This window comes from Dendrobates tinctorius, unplaced genomic scaffold (genome assembly GCF_039654945.1).
Source record: "Dendrobates tinctorius isolate UK_male_01 unplaced genomic scaffold, ASM3965494v1 ptg000120l, whole genome shotgun sequence".
In the NCBI taxonomy this organism is placed as follows: domain Eukaryota; kingdom Metazoa; phylum Chordata; class Amphibia; order Anura; family Dendrobatidae; genus Dendrobates; species Dendrobates tinctorius.
The window spans coordinates 30,868,080-30,882,419 of NW_027361788.1; the positions used below are offsets into that span (position 1 = coordinate 30,868,080).

General features: G+C 43.1%; 1 protein-coding gene across 5 annotated transcripts in view; it reads left to right on the forward strand.

Moving 5' to 3' along the window:
• The window catches only part of SNAPC4 (small nuclear RNA activating complex polypeptide 4), a 39,703-nt gene extending 37,798 nt beyond the window's left edge, over positions 1 to 1,905 (forward strand). For all 5 annotated transcript variants that reach the window (XM_073541036.1, XM_073541034.1, XM_073541035.1 and 2 more), the window contains exon 24: positions 1,433 to 1,905. The gene's annotated coding sequence lies outside the window, so the exon portion shown is untranslated. The remainder of the gene's footprint in view (positions 1 to 1,432) is intronic.
• The last annotated feature ends 12,435 nt before the right edge of the window (positions 1,906 to 14,340 follow it).

Consider the following 14,340-nt stretch of genomic DNA (forward strand, 5'->3'; position numbering starts at 1 on the left):
ATATCTGCACATTTACCTGTTTATATTAAAACATAGTGGGTAGTGGCTTATCCTGGAAGGTTTTGGTAGACCATCCGGTCACTGTGTTTCCCTATTTGGTAGATGGTGTATTATATCTTTGTGATATATCTGTGATATGAGCATTTAACGATGTAATTGTCTCTGTACGGAGCGTGGGTAAGTGGCAAGAATCCAGAAAGGAACTAATGAGATGATCCCTTATGGGGAAGTTAGATGGGGAAAGTAAAGTTGTGAGAAGTACTAGTGGTAATATCTGCTATCTCTTCTGTATCAGACATTATTTGTTTCCTTTTTTTTGTTACATAGAACATAGGGAGAAGACTTGTGATTTCAAAGTTGCTTAGGTGTTGGCTCTTTCATAGTACTGCTGGCATGTGTAAAGAAGTACCGTATGCGTGTGTAAAGAATTTGTCTATCTATTTGCTTTAGTGTCTTGCTTTTTAGCTGAGCTGTAACTTCTATGCATTTTCTAAGAATCTGTTTGGAAGCTCTGGAGAGCTTATTTTTTTAAGCTTATTGCCTATATTGTAGGGAAATCTTAATTCTTAAGCACAAGACATTGTGGATAATTGTAGCCTCCAGCTTTGTGGGAACAGTTTGGAGAAGATCCTTTATGTCCCCCATGACTGTGCCCAGTGCACAAGGACCATACAGACATGGAGGGAGAGTTTGATGGAAGCACACGAGAGGCCGCACAGAGCCCGGACCCCAACCTCATACAAGAACAGTGATTGTGACCCCGGCCTCTCCCCCAACATCAGGGTCTGACCCCGCAAATGTTCTTCTGGATGTAGGGGTTAAAATTCCCACAGACTCCTCCATAATCTTGTAGAAATCCTTCCCAGAAGAGCGGGAGCCGTTATACCTGCAGAGGGGCGACCCCATATTATGTCTATGGATGTAGGTGGTGAGGTGAGAAAAGCTCCAGAAGGTGGGATGTGGGGGGCACATACTTTTCTCCATATAGTGTCATTTCTCTAATGTATGGCATCTCTTTATCATTCTTTAGTCTGTTGTATAAACCAGTCGGATATTGGAAGTGACTTTAGTGCAGATTGAGCAGTGTGATCCCTTTATATATTTTTCCTGTCCCTCTTCCTGTGCCAAGCAGACTCCGTATTCCCAGCCGTGATGCACATGGCCGTATTACAGCTCCTGCTGACTCCTTAGGGTCTGTGAATAACCCATAACCCCAGCACTCAGGAAGACTTGCTGACTTACTAGCTGGGCAGGGGCTCCACCTATCGATTTATGTTTGGTTGAATGACCCCCATGAAGGACAGAATGCTTTTCTGTGTGCCAGTATTGGTTCCTCCATTGGTTTTTTTTTGATCCTATTTCATATCTGGGATCTATTATGTCTTATACAAATATACTCTTTTTTACTTCCTTTTGTTTTTTTGCATTGCAGACCGGTCGTGATGAAGTGTCCCGCTGCTGAAGCTTATGAAGAACATCACAAGCGCGTCAGACAGGAGCACACGGATCACACTGTTGCTAACCCGTCCAGTTAACTGATTGATTTGCGGGCCCGTATCACGTACTCCTAGTGGAGGGGACACATTTTTGGGACTAAAACTGTACCAAGAAGTATCCCTCCAAGTCATGTATAGATAACCTGCATCAGGTACATGTAAAAGTTGGAGCACAAACCGGACTGCAGGGGCATACCGGGTCTGGTGAATCGTGCATATATGGACTCTTCTACCATATTTTGTGATGTCACTTCCTAATATTTAAATTCCTTTTGTTTTCTGTATATGTCTATGCTCTTGTCTAATCTTGTACTCATCAATAGAGCCGGACCCCCTGGGCTGTGTTCTTAGAGTGTCAATGTAAATCTTCATCTCCATTAATCAGATAAAGTTTTGTTATGTGCACGGATGGCAGATGGACAAACCTATTTGAAACTATTCTTTAAAGAGAATTTAAAGATTTAAAATTACTATAGATGTGTAGGTGCTTGTCCCCCAATAAAAACGATACCTTTCATGTAGAGATCCGATGTACCAGTCCTGAGTAATGTAGTGTAGAAGCCATATTCAGATCAGGCTGAAAGTGCACTGTGGGCGTGTCAATGCTTTTTCCAAGTACATGGACATGCCCCCAGTGCACTTGCAGCCAGATTTGCATATGACTTCTACACTAGATTTCTCATGACTGAGATCATCTGATCTGTACAAGTGAGGTATCCTTTTTATTAGGAAACCAGTGCCTAGATCGCCATGCCGCTACTAATATACGTACAAATTTGCTTATGGGTTCCCTTAAATCAGGTTAGATTTTATTGTAGAGGAAGAAGGAAAATAAAAGCTGGTACAGTATGACTTATAGTCACCATGTATAGCCAGGTGTTCTGATTTAAAAGGGTTGTCCAATAAACATTTATCACCAATCCTCGATTACGGGGGGGGGGCCGACTGATCACAAGGACGGGGATCCCCATGTTTCGAGGGTGAATGGAGTGGTGTTGCACATGCATAACTACTGCACCACTCACTGTCTAGGAGAGTGGTAATCGCTCCATTACTATATACTAGAGCAGGGTCCCCCGTTATTATGATCAATGCTGGTCCCAGCACTTGGACTCTCATCGATCAACTCCTTTCATATAAAAGCTGCAGATCCTGAGACCCCCTGCTGGCAGCTGATTCTACAGAAGGAAGTTGCCATCTCTTTATTATTTCCTCGACAGCGACCTCTGCAGGGGAAAGTTAGTATGGCATGTGCCCTGTCAGAGGAGTCCACCAGGTGCTGCTCCTAGTTACCAACTTTCCACCCACATAGACTTGGTTCACAGGACGAGACCTTTTCTATGCTGTCTTTAGCCCCTAGTTGGGCTGTAGACCCCATAGCAATGCAATGTGTGCTCCCAGCCCATAGCACAGCTCGTCTGTCTATGTTAATATATTGTAAGTGTGGCCGGCGTCACCGAGCTGAAGATTTCTATATTTATTTTGTACACTTTTATATATATTTTTTTTTTTACCTGGAAAATGATATGATTAAAGGAGTCATTCTATTTTCTCACTTCCTCTCTGTTTTGCTTTTCATGTTCCCTTTTTCTTTTCCTGTTTCTCCCTTGCGTTAGTCCTTGTATTGCAGGTCTGGGAAAGTGATTTCCCGAACGTCACATCTGTTCGCCACCTTTTAGGATGAAGAGATTTAGGAGTGATTTCTTTTTTTTTTTTTTTTCTATAGGAAATGATGAGCGCTGGATGATTAATAAGGCTATGTGCACACTTAGTTTTAGAGCTGCTGATTTTTCCGCACGGATTTGTAAAATCCCACAGGTCAAAAGACCTGTGGTTTACCTGCGGATTAGCCTGCGGTTTCACACCTCTACAATGGAGAAGGTGTGAAACCGCAGCGGATTCCGCACAAAGAATTGACATGCTGCAGATTGTAACCCGCAGCAAATCAGCGCAGAAAAATCCGCAGCATGTGCACAGCGTATTTCATTTTACCATTGAAAACAATGGTACTGTACAACGCACCTAAATCTGCTGCGGGTCCGCAGAGCCTGATACGCTGCAGATCCGCAGCAGAATCCACAACGTGTGCACATGGCCTAAAGGTGAATGCATTCTATGTATATGGCTCACACACGCTGGCCGCCATGGTCTCAGATGGAGAAGGTAAAGCTGGATATGGACATGGGTTCTTTAAGGGGAACTCCACATAAAGGCATATTCACATCTCTATAATATGACTTCATATGGGAACGCTATATGTATCTCAGAACTTTTCCAAACTTTTCAGTGATTGCTTTCACCTACCTTCTGCAAGAAATGATTTGTTGTTGCATCCACCTGTTTTTTTTCCTATGAAAATCTCATCTGGGCTGTCACAATGCCGTCCATTGATAAAATATATGCTGCCATAAATAGCACCTGTATTGTGCCGAGGATGCCTGCTGGGCAGTGCGGCAGAGAGGAATTTCCATCTGGCTCTAGATGGCAAATTCCAACCAAGTAATTATAAGCAGACGCAATGAACCTCAAAACCATGGGATTATGAAAGGGATATTCCCATTACAGAAAGTGACGACATGCTGTTAGGATATGCCATCATTTTCGTTTTTTTTTTTGAGGCTCTGACACTTAGCTTAGATGAAAAGTGCAGGAAACTATTGGCAATGAAAGGGTTAATAGAGGGGACATGGTAAAAAAATAAATATATATGTATACCTAGAAGAAGAAAAGAACAGCAAATTTTAAGTGCTTTCCGTTCATACTTTATTGGGGGACGAAGGAATCATGGGTGACACTGAGATGGCACAAAGTCAGCTTCTCCTCCACAAGCTGCACCAAGCTAACACCACTTTAGTGTCACATAGGAGACACACAGATTAGTGTCACGTAGGAGGCAGACACAGATTTGGGTTTTTCAGATCTGTATTTACCTAGCATATATTTTTTTTTTCCTTTTATACCTCCCTTTAGGCTGCGAAACCGAGCAGGACGTCTCCATTTTGTTACCCCCCACTACAGAGAAGGGGAGCAGTGCTGAGTTAAACGGTCCCCCTCTAGTTTGAGTGGTAGGACCATAACCCTTGTCATTACATGTTTTTGCCTCTGCTCCTGCCTGCGCCCCGGAGTGTGAAACATGGCAGAGGGTGAAGACGTAGCTGCCAGTGTTCCAGCCTTCAGGACAGATGAGCATTCTTCCCTGCTGAGCGCCTTCACCTGCCCGCCTTCCTTCTAGCTGGGGCATCGGGACTGATTCCCTGTCTCCCAGGTGGTAATGTTAGGAGGGTTAAAGCGAACCTGTCATCTGTTTTGGCCGCTATAAGATGCGGCCACTGCCTTTCAGGGCTTATCTACAGCATTCTGTAATGCTGTTGATAAGCCCCTAATCAGACCCGAAAGATAAGATAAAAATAACTTTTATTATACTCACCCTGGGAGGGGGTTCCGGTCCGGTCTAATGGGTGTCACAGGTCCAGGTCCGGCGCCTCCCATCTTCTTGCAACGACGTCCTCCAGTTTGCTTCATCTCTCCCCAGCATCGCGCTCCTGCGCAGGCATACTTCTCTTCCCTGTTGAAGGCAGAGTAAAGTAGTACAGTGCGCAGGCGCTGGGCCTCTCTGACCTTTCCCGGCGCCTGCACACTGCAGTACTTTGATTCCTTGGTAACACTTTGTCCTTCCTTGCATTTTCCCTTCTCTTACATTGCTTCTCAGGCTTCTCAAGGCAGAAGGGTTTCCAGTCATCCTCATGGCTCCGTATTGGCCCAGAAGGTTCAACCTTCACAGATTGTCACAGATGTCTCCCAGATGGGTCAGACCTGATTTCCTAGAGTCTTCCCTTTCACTTGAGTTCACAGTCGCCAAATTCAATGGTTTACGGTGACTACTAAAAATCAGATCGCACGATACGATGCATATAATGGATGTGCCAGAGGCACAATAATACTATATTGGTTCCTGCACACATCACTGTGAATGCCACACTATATTTAGCTTTAAAACCACCTTTTCGTTTGTCTGCACATTAATCCGGCCAAGGGAAAACTGCTTAAGCTGTCTAAGAAGTTTCTTTTTTTAAATACCTTATTCTATTTTTAGTTGCAATAGTTTTTTTATCTGTTGCAGAATGTGGCATTGTTTCCATTAAAACTGATATTTTCAGCCTTTCTGCTTGACAATTGTGTCTAATTTTACACCTTTTGTCACAGGTTAACCACGACAGAGAGAGCCAGAAGACCGCAGCGTCTGATTTCTCATACTTCTGCATTGATTAGAAGCACTTCACCTTCATATTAAACGGTGCAAGTTTATTTTAGCAGTGCAGGGGTTAATCTCAGTTGAGAGCTCCTGGAAGCTTTCCTGCATTAAGGCTCTCAGCTGTGCACTGTTGGCCACTCCCATCTATATAATCTGGGAACTGGCTAGCACTCATTGTCAGAGCTAGCTTTTCCTTCTTGGCTGGAGGTTGTTAGTGGTTATTATTGGAGAAGGCGTTTGGTGGTTTTATCTGTGACTGTTGGTAGGTTTTGAGTGTGATAATCCCCTTTCCTTCTCCTAATTTGGTTTAACCCCATCCTCCACTCCCCGTTGCACTTCTCTGTTGTACAGTATGTGTGAGTATATTTGATTGAATGTTTGGTATTTTTCGTTATCCCTGTTCGTATTACCTTGTTAGTCTGGCAGGTTGATTACGGTACACTACTACTCCCCTCTTCCCTGGGTGGGAGAATGGTACAGACTGGGGGCGGATTCAGGAGCTAAAGCAAGGTACGTGGCCCCGGCACCTTCACCATCAGAAGTAATCTGGGGAACAACGCGAGCTAGGACACCCCTAGCATTAGGGATAGGGAGGGAGCATCTGGTCCCGGGACATCGGACAACAGAGTCGTGACACCTTTGGTGACCAAAGAGCCTTCCTTGCATAACTGTGGCAGTAGAACCCATAAGAGGCTGTGGTGTATACTGACGGCGGCATCTGAGGTATTACCAGTGTAAAACACTCACAGACTATAATGCTTTATCCCAATCACATTCTTCCTTCTTATAGATCCCCTCATAAGCAGATTTTAACTTGCTCCTAGTTTCAAAAATGGCACATGTGAGGGTGCCTCTCATACCCAGGAGCAGTATGCTATCAATAGTATCAGGACAGCCAGCTATGTAAAAGAATTGCACAGATTTACAGCAGCAACATCATGAAAATGTTAATGAAGACTTTTTTTTTCTTTTCTTTTTTTTTTTTGCATTTATGAATGGAAAAAAAACAATAAAAATGTAATATTCCATTTAAAAATGACAAACTTAAATTAGACATTAATTGTTAACTATTTTGGGTAGCATAATTGTCTGTTTTAAGGGTAGTTTTTTTGGGGGGTCAAATATTCTATAAATTAAAATTTTGTCATAAAAATAAACTCAATATATAGCAATAATATACAATGTGTTACAAAGGTATTAGCCGATGTACAATACAAAATAATATTGTGGTACCGTGTTAGCCAGAAAAATTGATGTAAATACTTATGTCCCAAAATATTGAGAAAAGTATTCAAGCAGTGATACCTTTATTGGCAAACCAGAGAAATTATATTTGCAAGCTTGCAGGGCTCAGGCGGCCCCTTCATCAGGCAATTACTGAGAAGAGATGGCATTTAAATAGGAATTATACAAGGACATGAGATGATGCCGGCTAGAGATAGGCCAAGGAAATCAAATTAAGGTTTTTGTTATATATGTAGATGAGGTGCAAGTGTTCTATTAGACATCTGAAGATCTTGTAGAGGTGTGAACTGGAAGTGTTCTGTTAGACATCTGGAGACCTTTTTGTGGAGGTGTGAACTGTGTCCATGTAGTGAGTCATGAATCCAGGTGTCAAGTTTAGTCCTATTGTTAGAGATTACAATTCTTATGGAACTAATTTATGGACTTCCATGCGCTGCTTGACAAAATACAGGATTCCAATTATGGTGGAAGATTAATCATTTATCCCAACGCGTTTCGAAGTAAGAACTACTTCTTCCTCAGGGGATGACATGTCATCCCCTGAGGAAGAAGTAGTTCTTACTTCGAAACGCGTTGGGAATAAATGATTAATCTTCCACTATAATTGGAATCCTGTATTTTGTCAAGCAGCGCATGGAAGTCCATAAATTAGTTCCATAAGAATTGTTTCATCAGCGGTCACTTTTTTGACCTTTGGACGTGCAGCAGCTGACTACTAATTGTACATGCCTGATCTCTCCTGCAATAGGTGACTGAATTTCTTTTATATTTTTTAATATTAACCCGGATAAGACCCTATTTGCGCTTTTTTGTTCCTACAGTGTACTATATTGTTAGAGATTTAAATATATTTATCAACTTGAACTCCCATATTTTTCTTTCTATGTCACTGTTAAAATACCCTTTCAATATTAGGACTTTTAGATCTGCCAAGCTGTGTCCAGGTCTAGAGTGTATCCATACAGGCGTGTCCAGCTCATTTTTTATTGCAATGTATGTCTATGCAGATTCATCCTTTGTTTGTAGTTTTTGCTTAGTTTCCCCGATGTATGTCCCTGCATTGCACCTTGTACACTGTATCATGTACACCACATGGGAGGATGTACATGAAAAAGTCCATGATCTTATAGTCCTGATTTGTGTTGGGTATGGGGACTTTATCTATTGGTGATATGTGGGTGCAGGTCTTGCATTTCTTACTGTTAGGCTGGAGTCACACTGCCGAATTTCTCGTGCGGGAATCGCATCACACTGCACGGACTGGCCGGCACCTCTCCTGACCTGAGCATGATCGTGTGATGGAACTATGCAGCTGTCAAGCTCAGGTCAGGAGAGCCGACAGCCAGTGTGAGTTTTACAATGCGATTCTCGCACGAGAAATGCGGCAGTGTGTCTCTGCCCTTACAGGGGACTTCAACAGATTTGGTGGATTACTGCGATCACAATTTTGGGGGTGGGGGGTGTCGGTAGGTTGCAAGTCCCTTTTGTCTCTGTCATTTTGTTCCTCCTATGAGTCCCTATGGAGACTAAAAAGAAGGCAAAATAGTAATGTAAGGAAGAGTTTTACAAAGTATAAAAAACACAAAATTTCCAACTTACCCACCATTTACCAAAAGAAATAAGAAAATATAACAATACTTAACCAGTGGAGTAAACAATAAAAAATAAATAAAAAAAACACCAAAATTACATATATATATATATATATATATATATATATATATATATATATATATATATATATATATATATAATATATATAGCATTTTTTTCTTTTTTTTTTTTTTTTTTTAAATAAGCAGTTAAAAAAAAATTTCAAGATGCCATATATAGCTCAAAGTGGCAACGATGAAAACTAGAGCTCACCCTGCAAAAATAATTCTCACGCAGTCGTGTCTCGGAAAATGGCGACACAAGCCAAATAGTTTTTTACACCATTCTGAAAGTTTTCTTATACGGCTGAAATGTAAAAAAAAAAAACAAAAAACTATACAAGTTTGGGAAGTTTCCCCAATCAGACTGACATGTAGAATCATGTTGTCAGGTCATTTTTACTGCACAATTAACACAGACACAAAAGAAAGCAAAAATAAAAGTAGGGATTAAATCTCCCCCACCCCCATCGTACTTGGAATTTTAAATTCACTTTTTTCAGCGCATAATATGGTAAAGTAAATGCTGTCATTCAAAACTCCAACTTGTCTTGCAAAGAAAACATCCTAATATGGCTGTGTACACAGAAAAGTAAAAACAAAGTTCTGGAAGAAGAGGTGGAGAGAAGGTAGGGGGGTCAAATGCAAAAATAAAAATTGATCCCATCAGTAAGGTGTTAAAGGAAGTGATCCAGAGGGCCTGATACAATGTGTTCAGGTTATTCCTATCTTGTCTGGTGCTTTTCTTTTCATGACTCAGGATGTAACCTGTATCGAACTATAGATAGCGTAAGACCGTATTCACACTGCAACATTATGGTAGCAGATCTGCTGCTTGCGCCCCAATCTGGATGATGCATTGCTCGGGTTGGTACTCCATAGGCCTGTGACTGCATGTTGTGTCCGTAGTGCCGCCGACAGAGGCTCAGTGTATTATGATGGCGGCGCTGTAAGAACGTGTACCGGTTATACAGGACTGACCTATTACTGTATGTGCAGGATAAGAACATCACACCCTTGTCTTTATGCCTTCCCTACAGATTATACTCATCTGTACCCTGTCCTGAATATGAAAGGTATTTATGTACAATGCTGTTCTTCTTTCTGGTGTTAAACATGACTGTCCTTCAAAAAACAGCGCCACACCTATCCACAGGCTGTGTCTGGTACTGCATTGTACGATTTGAGGTGTAATACCACGCACATCCCGTAGTCTGGAGTAGAGGGTTTTTTGGAAAAAAGGAAAAAAACAAACAGCCATGTTTTTTTCTAATCTTGGCCAACCCCTTTGTCAGAAAGAGATAATTGTCAATTAATTAAAGGGATTGTCCCCAAATGATTGTACACTTGTAGAATAACATACTATTAGGATACTCTCCCTCCTCTGGTCCAGTGCCAGCTCTTTCCTGCTGCTCCGGTCTCTTTGGCTGCAGTGATGATGTCATCTTGACAGCACACTTCACTGCTGCAGCCAATCACTGAGCTCAATGAAGTGCACTGTCCATGAGACGGCACGTGCCGCTGAGTTTGGCGATTGGCTGCAGCGGTGAGGTGCACAGTTGACGAGACAGCATGAGCCGCAGAGTTCGGCGACTGACAGCAGCGGTGAACTGTGCAGTCAACATGACGTAATCACTGCAGTCAAAACAATGAGAATGGGGACGGATCGGGGAAGGGTGAGTAGTACCTGAGGCTGCTGCTTGCAGAAGTGAGTGCTTCAGAACCGCGTAGTAAGTGAACAGTGGAGGTCTCAGGTCCTGGACCCCCACTCATTGATAGCACGTATAAGTATGTAGAATATATTTATAAATATACCCAAATGATAGGCACCCTTTTGAGGGAATTAGTGTGGGGGGGTTGCAGCTACCATATGTATGACCTATTAAAACTTTAACTATTTAAGGGGCTTTTTATTTTAAGTGGTCCCCTAAAGATTGCTGTTTGAAAACATGCCAGAAGAAGGTGGTAGTCCGGCGAAACGTGCTTTGTGAGTACATCCTGACCTATAGAATTATAAGGGCGGGATAGGATAACAACTACATTGTGCTGATACAGTGAGGGCAGATCCTGTAGGTCAGGATGTACTGCCAACGCACGTTTCGCCAGACTACTGACTTCTAGGTAGTCTGGCGAAACCTGCGCAATTACACTGTTACTTCTACAGTGTTCCTGTAGCGGTGAAGCAAAGAGCGTAGATGTGAAGTGATATAATACATGTTGGAATGCCAGTGGTATTGGTATAACGAGCACCGATCTTCTGTACATACGGGTAATGTTAGTGCCGCGTCTACAGTGCAGCATGTATGGTAATAGTGAATGGGACCTTGAAGCACAAACTGGGTGGTCATTGAATGAGGCCCGCTTGCCGTGTCGGCGTGCTGTTTATGCCGCCGTCAGTGTTTGTCAGTAGTATTTAACAGGCGATCATTCGCAGTCGGAGCTTCTGTCCAGCCACGGCTGTTGGGGGCAGATCCTGGCCATTTTCCGCCCGATATGGGGCAGACTCATCCCATGACCCCGCTCCATACACCCGCTAGCGACTTACGCCGTAAATGTACGTCAGATGTCGTTAAGGGGTTCAACTGCCCGATTGGCTTCCACTTACTAAGGTATTGTCTGGATGTAATACTGCATCACGGCCAGCTGTACCCGACACTATGGCCCCGACAACCCAAAGAAACGACACTATGGCCCCGACAACCCAAAGAAATGACACTATGGCCCTGACAACCCAAAGAAACGACACTATGGTCCTGCATTGAGCAGCGGCGCCTCGTGGCCGGTCCTGTGCCGTGAGCTTGTTGTTGTAGCGGGTCTCGGTAGAAAGTTTTCTAAGATCCCTTTGTTATTTCAGCCGCCGCTCACACTGCACATTGTCTTTATGGCCGCTGTGATAGAGAACATGAAAAACCTGTCTCTATTGATTCATTTTAGCTCACATTTTTTAGATTCTTGCTTTCGAGTGAATGCAGCAGTAAAGCCCATAAATTGGTGCTCGTGCATTATGGCTCCATACACGTCATAGGACGGCACCTATAGATTCCTACTGTGTCCCACAAGTCAACTATTTGCTCCATTGTCCGCATTATTACAGGGCACAGTATGGCGGCACGAGCAGACTCTCCCCAGGTCTCTGAGCTAACAGATATTTTTGTGTGTCCACTATTTAGTCGCTGATGACTTATTCTTTACCATAGGCCATCGATATCAGATTGGTGGGTGTCCAACACACAACTCCCCTACCCATCAGCTGTAATCCTCTCCTGCGGTGGCTGGATGCAAATGGCATAGACAGCTGTATACACTATAATATACAATCTGGGGTATGCTCATTAGTTCTGGAGCTTGTTGGACCCCCACTGATCTGATATCCCAGGCAGCAGTCTGCACTGTATAACTATTCCTTCCATCCCTCCATAGTTGTGCACACTTAGCTTGGTCTTTGCAATGGGGAGAGGGGTAGAAGTCACCGAAAGACGCTTCTGCTGGTGGCTTATCTCTTAAAAAAAAAAGGAAAAAAAGATCGGGCATGTAAAAGATTAACATGACCCATCCTGCCATAAAATGCCTTTGAGGGAAAGTCAGGAGACCCCCATACACATTAGATTGTCAAGTGATCCTATCGCAATCTGTACAGCCACCTGACAGGCCTCCATACACATTATAGCTGTCGATTATTTGGCAGGCAGCCATTGTTCCCAACTTTGCAATAAACGGGAACGCCCAGCCAGGTAGGCCTCTCCAGACTCCTCTAGCGGCAGTTTATCTCCTGAGATACAAAAGGATCCGCCATTGAAATACCAACAACCTGAGCCTTCTCTCCCCAACATCATCTGTGGTGGGAGATCCGGGCGGCCCGTGTACACATTCGATGCTGGGACGACACCAGCTCCTTGCTGAAAACATAACTAACCATGTTGTGCCCAATCCAATGATCTCAACACAACCTGGGTCCACGTTCCTTCCAACCTGTAACCCTGACATTTTGTGGCCTCCTTTGTTTGCAGAATTGTATCTGTACAGGCTTTTTGTAAATCGTAAGATCTCTGGAACAGAGGGAGAAACATCAGGGAGGTTCCTCTGGGATCCATGTAATCCACAGGTCTGAACTTGTCCCTATGTGTTTTTGCCTGTATTAGTCATTCCCATCATATTTTCCACCTCATTTTAGAAATGTGACTACTGCCATGACTAAGGGTGAGCAGAACCAGTCGTTCTTGATTCTGCATGTTCTGTTCAGGTTAAAGTCTAAATTATCTGGGGCGGATCTTACTAATGCCATCCACTAATTAGATAAACTTTAGACTAGACAGTCTGAAAATGTGCCATTTGTATCCTGGATGTCCAACATTGCACCATGTTACCTTACTATCGGCAACTTTTTTGCTCCTAAAGTTGTGTTTAAGCCACACCCATTTCCCTCTAAGCCACACCCCCTTGAAAAAAAATAAGATGCAAATGAGTCTAAAAATGAAATAAATCGAGGCGGAAATGTCGTTTGCAAGATCGGAATCTGGATGCTGGGCCTGCCGACAAGCAGTATATCATCACGGTGGTCTGGAAGTGGTCATTAATAATATTAAGCATCGTATTAAGTAGCGCTAACACTGTGGCGATGGCAGGAGTGGATTAAGCAAAAATGTGTAAGGTCTACCATCCATTATGTGAAGTAAAAATCAGAGTAATGCTGCAATAATGCCACTTATCTGATGTAATATGGAACCCAAAATAATACCGCCATACAGTGCCAACGTAATACAGTTGCTATACAGCATTCTACAGAAAAGTCATTTAATAATGGCCATATATTAAATATTACATGATTGTCCACGACTTGACACAAAAGTCTGCACACTTCTGAATTGTGACAAGTATGGACACACTGTCTAGATTCCTTGGTATTGTGGGTGTGAGTGAGTGGTCACCTGACTGCACGTATACACTTTGCATACACGGTCACATGCCGACTAGACGTGACTTGCTCAGCCTCCCAATAGAAGTGCATTGAGAGAAGCCAGATACGTCTAGTTGACTCTAGGAGAACAGGAAACGACAACAGTTGATGCTTTTCAAATTCTATGAAGAAGCTAGAGGTAGGCACAGATATTTTGCTCCCAGTTCTCCTGAAGCGACAGTTTCTGTTCTCCATAGAACTTTATGAGCACCAACTGTCTTTTCTTTCTAGGAAGACTGTTGGTTCGTGCATACATCAGGGATCTACTTTCAAAAATCCTCCCTTGTCTGTATGTCATCGTTATTAGTAGAAAATCTCACGCAGATGACTATACAGCTGAAAGAATTTATGTATGAAGTAACTTAATCTTATTTTGTAACTTTGTCGTCTTCCAAAAAATAGGGAAGAAGAAAGAGGATCTAAGATGATATGAGGACATCCGATATCCTGTGCTGGTCATGTCGGATTTGTCACCACGGATAAATATTTTGGTTTTGCGATGCCAATAGAGTCTGAATCTGCAAAGGCAGCCCTCCCCCCCCCCCCCCCACTGTGGTATGTAAGGCCAGGGTCAGACAGACCTATTTCATGGTCCATGTAGGGACTGCGCAGACCGTGGGCCCGCAGTCAGACTTGCGCATTGAAGCCCTGAGTAATAAACAACAGTTCTGTGTATAAAGCCGACACCTAGCGATCACCAGGATTGATACAGAAAGCTTCACTGGTGCGTCTTGCATTATA